General features: G+C 40.2%; 1 long non-coding RNA gene across 1 annotated transcript; it reads right to left on the bottom strand.

The window, feature by feature from the left end:
• Window positions 1-439: 439 nt before the first annotated feature.
• On the bottom strand, window positions 440-6,480 carry LOC120311765. The gene is made up of 2 exons (XR_005557727.1): window positions 6,217-6,480; window positions 440-735 (listed from the first exon to the last, which is right to left on the bottom strand). It is a non-coding gene; the product is annotated as an uncharacterized LOC120311765 (long non-coding RNA).

A 6,480-nucleotide genomic window follows, 5' to 3' on the forward strand; every position in this document is an offset into this window, starting at 1 on the left:
TTTGAAAGAGTGTTAAGTGAATGCTCATAACTCGGGGATTACCTATAGTGAATTTGACGGATATTGAAGCAGTTGAGTGCTGAGGTATGACACTATTTCTTATAGCACAATATTATCCAGCAATGCATTTCTTTATGACCAAGATCCTTCCCTAAATCCAATTTTGTAATAGGCCTTTCCAGTGTTAATTAAAAGCTTCTTGTTGGCAAGTTCAGAATATTTAATTGCTTTCTTTGAGGATTTATTGCAAAGTTGAGGAACATGTTTTAAATCAGCCAAATAAGTAAATAAAAACATGGCCTTATTTTTATATCTCTCTCATGAATTACAGAAAAATTATAGAAAAATATATTAAAAAAATTCAAAAGCATATATTATACAATATATGTATCAGGCCTGCCCCAACTAGGTTCCTAGGAAAGAAAGACCCTTGACTCCATTTTGTTGAACTGATAGGTTCTTTTACTAAAGATTGCTGGCTGCAGTAAAGGCAGGCTAGAACTAAAGTTCCCATGCAAAAGGTTACAAACTTTTTCCCTTTTGCCCTGGCCCTCCCCCCTGACCAGTTCGTCTTCAGCCAATGGTGAACCGCAGAGGTGTTTTGAGAACCTCTCGGACGTTTGGAGCAATCCATATTCCGTTCTCAAGCTTCATGGCCTTGAAGACTGGCACAGGCTGGTTTCTTGTACCTCTGGTTTCTCTCACAATCATTTGTTTCATTTTTCTCCAAAACATCTATGGAGAAATATTTTCAGTGTAACTAATTGGACAAGGCCGATTATAAAAAACATGTAAGCTGCTGCCTGATTCTCCAAACTGCAATGAGAACTAAGGAACACTGGCAAAATTAATCATGCTTGTGCATATGTTAAACATACAATTCTTTCAATTTAAAAATAATTAAGTGCCTTGGCACTTGCCTGGTCCCACCCCCTTCTGCCACAGACCCTCAGATCTGTCCCACTCCTGCCCAGGCCTCCACAGGCACCCATGATGCGAATGATGTAGAGCTAGCCACACCCACTCCATCCACACCCACCCAGTATGCACACCCACCCTGGCCACACCCACCCAGCCACCTAAGGGCAACCGCAATGCTAATGCGGCCCTCAGTGAAATTGAGTTTGACATCCCTGGTCTAGAGTACTTCGAGGAAATTCGTTTCTGTAATGCTTCTAAAATACTTCATGGAAATCGGTTCTGCCATTGTTTCTAAAGTACTTCAGGAATTTGGATGGAAAGTACTTATCAAAGGCAAGGTCAATATTATAACTATCACTTAATTTTAAAAAGGTTAAATAAGACCTAAGCTTGTAGGCAAATTTAGTCACGTTTTTCATGGTGTGCAAAGAGGTAAGAGTCATCAAAGCATCTAATAATTAAACCACTTATGACACCAATTAAGGATGCAGGAGAGTATATTAATATTAAACAGCACTTCTCACATGACAAAAGCATTCAAGGATCAATAATTAATTAATAGATATACCAACCAAGCCTTGTTATCTCTTGTCTGGCAGCGGTAGTACCGGAATAGTAAATAAAAGTATATACTGTAAAAAAGCTGTTCAGCTCTCTGGAAAATTTGACAGCCTAAGTTTGGAATCTCTGCCCCTAAAAACTCCTTGCCAGCTGTTTGGCAGCTGTCACTCTCCAAGTATTTGGTTGCCTGCTTGCGGGTTTGTTGATTTAAAGTATTTGTACATAGGCAGCTCAAAATTGACTCCAGATATTTCATAAAATAAAAATACATCAAAAGATATATAAAACAAATGCAAATAAAACAAGTATCCATCTCAAAAACAAGTGCAAAGGTTAAAGTATAACTGAAACCAGGAACTCTGCCTTTTCTACTGACTGTAGTTTCTGAATCGTTTTCACAGGCAGCTCCATAACAGTTTGTTACAGTCCTCCAAGTGCCAAAAAGAACATGAATCTCTGTAACTGGGGCCTCCTCATCCAGATAGGCCCACTACATGATAACCGTCTTGCTTAGCAACAGGAATTCTGGTCCCAATTGTGGTTGTAAGTTGAGGACTATCTGTACGGCTTTAAAACTGATAACTTTGGGGCATTCTGAAAGTACTTGAGAATTTCCCAGTGAGCTAGCAACTAGCTCTGTTACATGCTTTGGTGAGGTCTGGAACTCATATGCAATATGGCAGTGTTTCCCAAACTTGACAATTTTAAGGCATGTGGACTTAAACTCCCAGAATTCTGGGAGTTGAAGTCCTCATGCCTTAAAATTGTCAAGTTTGGGAAACACTGCAATATGGGAACTAAATGAGATTGCTGGGGAGACAATGAACACTCCAGAAATGTTGTTGATAGATAAAAGAATCTAGCTTAATCCCAGTTCCTGTTAGCTCTGGAGAGGGTCACACTCCCCAAAGATTTGCAACTTGGGTTTTCCTAAACTTTGTTCTGTGCTAGGTCCTTGTCACCATGCTTTTACAATTCCTGCCTTTTGGTTCTAGAAATCCTTACAACTGTAACATTACACACTTTGCCTGGATCTGCCTTTGAAAACTACCCCCCCAACTGAACTTTTTATTCAAAATTCAGCAGCATGGCTAATGCGGGTTAGCCACTGTAGTGATGCAACGCTTATGATACAGTTGCCAGTATGTTTCAGTCCAATCCAAGGTGCCGGTGGTAAACTATGAAGCCCTCCATGGCTCAGCTCCCACTTATCTTCAGGACCATCTTCTCCCAGTTAAGAAGGGAATGTCTAGGGTCCCTACCTAAGCAATCAAGGAATGAAAGCCAGGAGATAGATAGCCCTTTTCAATGGTCCCCCAAAACAGAACTCTAGAGATTCATTTGAACTTTGTCCAGTTGGCTTTTCATGAAGTCATAAAAATGGGTCTATTCCAGCAGGTGTTCAGGTACAGTAGTGATAATGAACCCTCTCTTTTTGTTGATTTTTAATTCTAGCATTACATTTTTAAAGTAATGGGAATGGACATTTGATATTTATTATGCATTTTACCATTGTAAACAGTGTCTTTGCAATCGTGCAGGATATATTGTTCTGTTGTAATAACAAACAAACTCATGAGTAGTTCATAACCTACATCTCGGCACAAACAGAAAAACCAAAATGGCTTTCCTAAGTACCATGCAGAAAACAGTATCCAAATGAAATTAATTAACATAGTGGGATTTTTTTCATATATATGTATTTATAACAGCATACTACATGTTCATTTCAATTTCTTCCACATGGCAGAGATTTTTCAAAGCCCTTAATGGTTATAGTCTCGTGCCCAGATGTTGAAACTTCCATAAGGCATTACTTATATAAAGTAATTAAAAAGTGGGTGCATTCATCCAGGAAACACATATTTCTTCCGCTTCACACCCAAATGATGAACAGGGAATGTAGGCATTATTTGGTTATGTAACACTGACAAAAGTCATGTGTGACACCAAGCTCTCTTCTTAGAATATTACCAGGCTTATTGTAAACTAAGGTGCCTGCCTTAACATAGAAAGTAAAACTAAGGGGGAAATGCAGACATTTTGTGCAGCTGATGAACTTGAAAATAAATTAATCCACAAGGTTTTGTATATAACCAGTGAATATATGTGCAATAGTCTCAAATACAAATACTTTAGATTTGAACATCACATTTTCAGAAACCTCACTTTCAACATTAGGAAATATTCAAGCATCCAACCTTCCAACTGTGGGATGAGATGCAACAATATTGCCCAGATGGCAGATCCTTGCCCTTCCTCCCACATAGACGCATTGAGGTCCAACAGCCACAACAGCAATTTCCGCTGTTGTGTATTCTGCATGCTTCCCTATACTTTTTCATTATTGTTGCTGTATTTATATTTGAACTTTCTTAAAAGTTGTTGTTCTAGATGCAAACAAGAAACATATTATATTTGTCTTTGGCAGCACTTGACTGATTATGCCTGAACTCTGAAGCTGCGCAGGGCTGAACTTCATTGATAAGTATTTGGGTAGGAGAAATTCCATAGTGCAATGAAAATACTGCAGACAATTCAAAACATCCCATGAAAAAGCCAATGGCAAAGCACTTCTCTGTAGTTGCCAAAACTCCCCAACATGGTTGTATCCTTGTTATCATAAAGAACTGACCTTAAGGTAAAGGCATCTTTACTCTTTTTCGCTATCTGTCCATGAAGTTACTAGGAGGGGAATTCAACTTCAAGAGACTCTGTATTTCTAAAACTTTAAGGTGGCCTCATTTTAGCCCCAAAATTATTTTCTAGGTCTGAAGATTCTACAAATATCAAAATCATTCAGACATAATCAAAGCAAAAATTTTATGGTACCCAAAAGGTAATTCTTCAACAATAACAACAGACCATTAGGGTTCCACTAACTTTCCAAACACCTTGCTTGGGAGAACTTCCAGCTCCTAAATCCTTTCTGAAAGGGCAGCAGCATTCAGATGAATCCAATCTCACATGTGGCAAAGCCAGGTGTCATGATAGAAGAGAGTATTGCTAGATGGCATTCTTAAATCAACAGGAACCAGAACCACCCCTCCTGCTGTATCTAATGGGGAGAGACAAAATTGGGAGAGATGGTCCCTCCAATATCCTGGCTCCATGCCATGAAGCACTATATAGTGAAATCAGTATCTTGAATTGGATCCAGAAACTATTGAGAGCCAGGGCAGCTCACAAAATTAAGTTGTAACGTAGACAGTACTTAAAAGCACTGTGCCTGTGCCACTGTATTCTGGAGTTAAGTGCAGCTTCTTTATGTTCTTTACGGGCAGCTCCATATACAGCACATTGAAGTAATGAAACCTGGAGGTGACCAAAGCAAAACTGACTGTGTGCTATGCCTCCAGTTCCAGGAAAGGGCCCAGCTGGAGCACAACAGAAAGCTGTGCAAAAGCTCTCCTTGCCATGGCTGCCACTGTTCCACAAAAGGAAACCAAGAGACCAGGAAGACCCTCAAATAGATTCTAGAACAAAAGATGGACAATTACCAGGACCAGGAAGACCTAAAACACCAAATTACTGTCTTGTTAGGACTGAGCTAAAAAACCTGTTCCTCCTCATTCAGATCCACAATCTCTACACCTCAGAACAGGACTTTCACAGCAGCCCTTGGCCAGCTTGAGGCAGAGAGAGATACAAGTAAATATCTCAGCATACTGATGCAAATTCGAGTCCTGATAGTTCTGTTCATATGTCTATCTGATCCCATAAACTTTTTTCTATCTGGCAGCTGAGTCTATTTATTTCCAACTCTGATGCAATACAACTGTGGGTTTTTGAATTTATTTTTTATCCTGCCTTTATTTTTAATAAATAAATGTTTAGTTAATACTCCTTCTGCCTCCTATTTTCCCCACAACAATCCTGAAAGGTGAGTTGGGCTGAGAGTGACTGATCCAAGGTCACCCTGCTGGCTTTCATGGCTAAGGAAGGACTAGAACTCAGGTCTCCAGCTTTCTAGTCTGGTGCTTTCACCATTACCACAAACTGGCTCAGTTTTTCAATGGATCTACAGCCCCTCCCCCAGAGGCATTTTGGGGGAGCTGCTTTTCAATTGGCCAGAATGCTTTCCTGCAGTTTCTCAACAATTCGTTTGTTTGTTTTTTAAATAATAGAGGGTTAAAGCTTTGGTGGGGCAATCCTCAGCAGCTATTCCACTGTGAGAGATGCTAAGCATCAAGTGAAACTGATTGCAAGTGAGGGTACATTGAGGATTTTTTTTTTCTGTTGTCCTATTGGTCATCTACAAGGTGCAATGACTGCCTTCACTGGCCTTTGCATTTCGAGGTCAGATGACGAGATTACCAGCCAGCTCAAAATATTTTTTTAGGGGTTAGAGAGTGAAAGTATTGATGGTGCAGAAAGGATCCAATTAAGCTGAGCTGCTCAGGAAAGCTTATGCCTTTAATAGAATCTGCTAGTCAGAGAACAGGATACCAGACTCCGAATCTCCGAACACTGTTTACCCGTATGGATTATATGAATGAGATCAAATGTACTTTAAAAAAAAAAATGACAGGAAAAGGCAATGCACAACACGGACCAAGAAATAATATCGCTTCAAAGCACACAGAAGAAACGAAAATGCACATGCATTTAAAACGCTAGAGGGGAAAATAACATCCGTATTTTTATATATGCGCGATATCAGGAGTTTCTAACTGCAGGTTCATAAAATTGCAGCCCATTGCACCGAGAGGTCGGTTCGTTGACTGCATTTACCTGCTTTAACATTACCAAACCTTTCCCCGACCTTGCAGGCTGATGCAACACGTCTGCACACACTCCGTCCACTCACATCTTACTTCGGAGAAGCACGAAACTTAACAATTTAGAGCTAACGAACAGTGACAAAAATCCCCCATTCACCCTTCCACGCCGCCACCCTCGATTTCTACTTAAGCTCCGTTCCATTCTGGAACCTTCCCAGAGCTAGAGCCATCGACTCGTGCCCGCACAACAACGTGGGAGAGAAAGGTGTGGGGG

This window comes from Crotalus tigris, unplaced genomic scaffold, assembly GCF_016545835.1.
Source record: "Crotalus tigris isolate CLP2741 ecotype Arizona unplaced genomic scaffold, ASM1654583v1 scf7180000018371.15429387391:27106975, whole genome shotgun sequence".
NCBI lineage: Eukaryota > Metazoa > Chordata > Lepidosauria > Squamata > Viperidae > Crotalus > Crotalus tigris.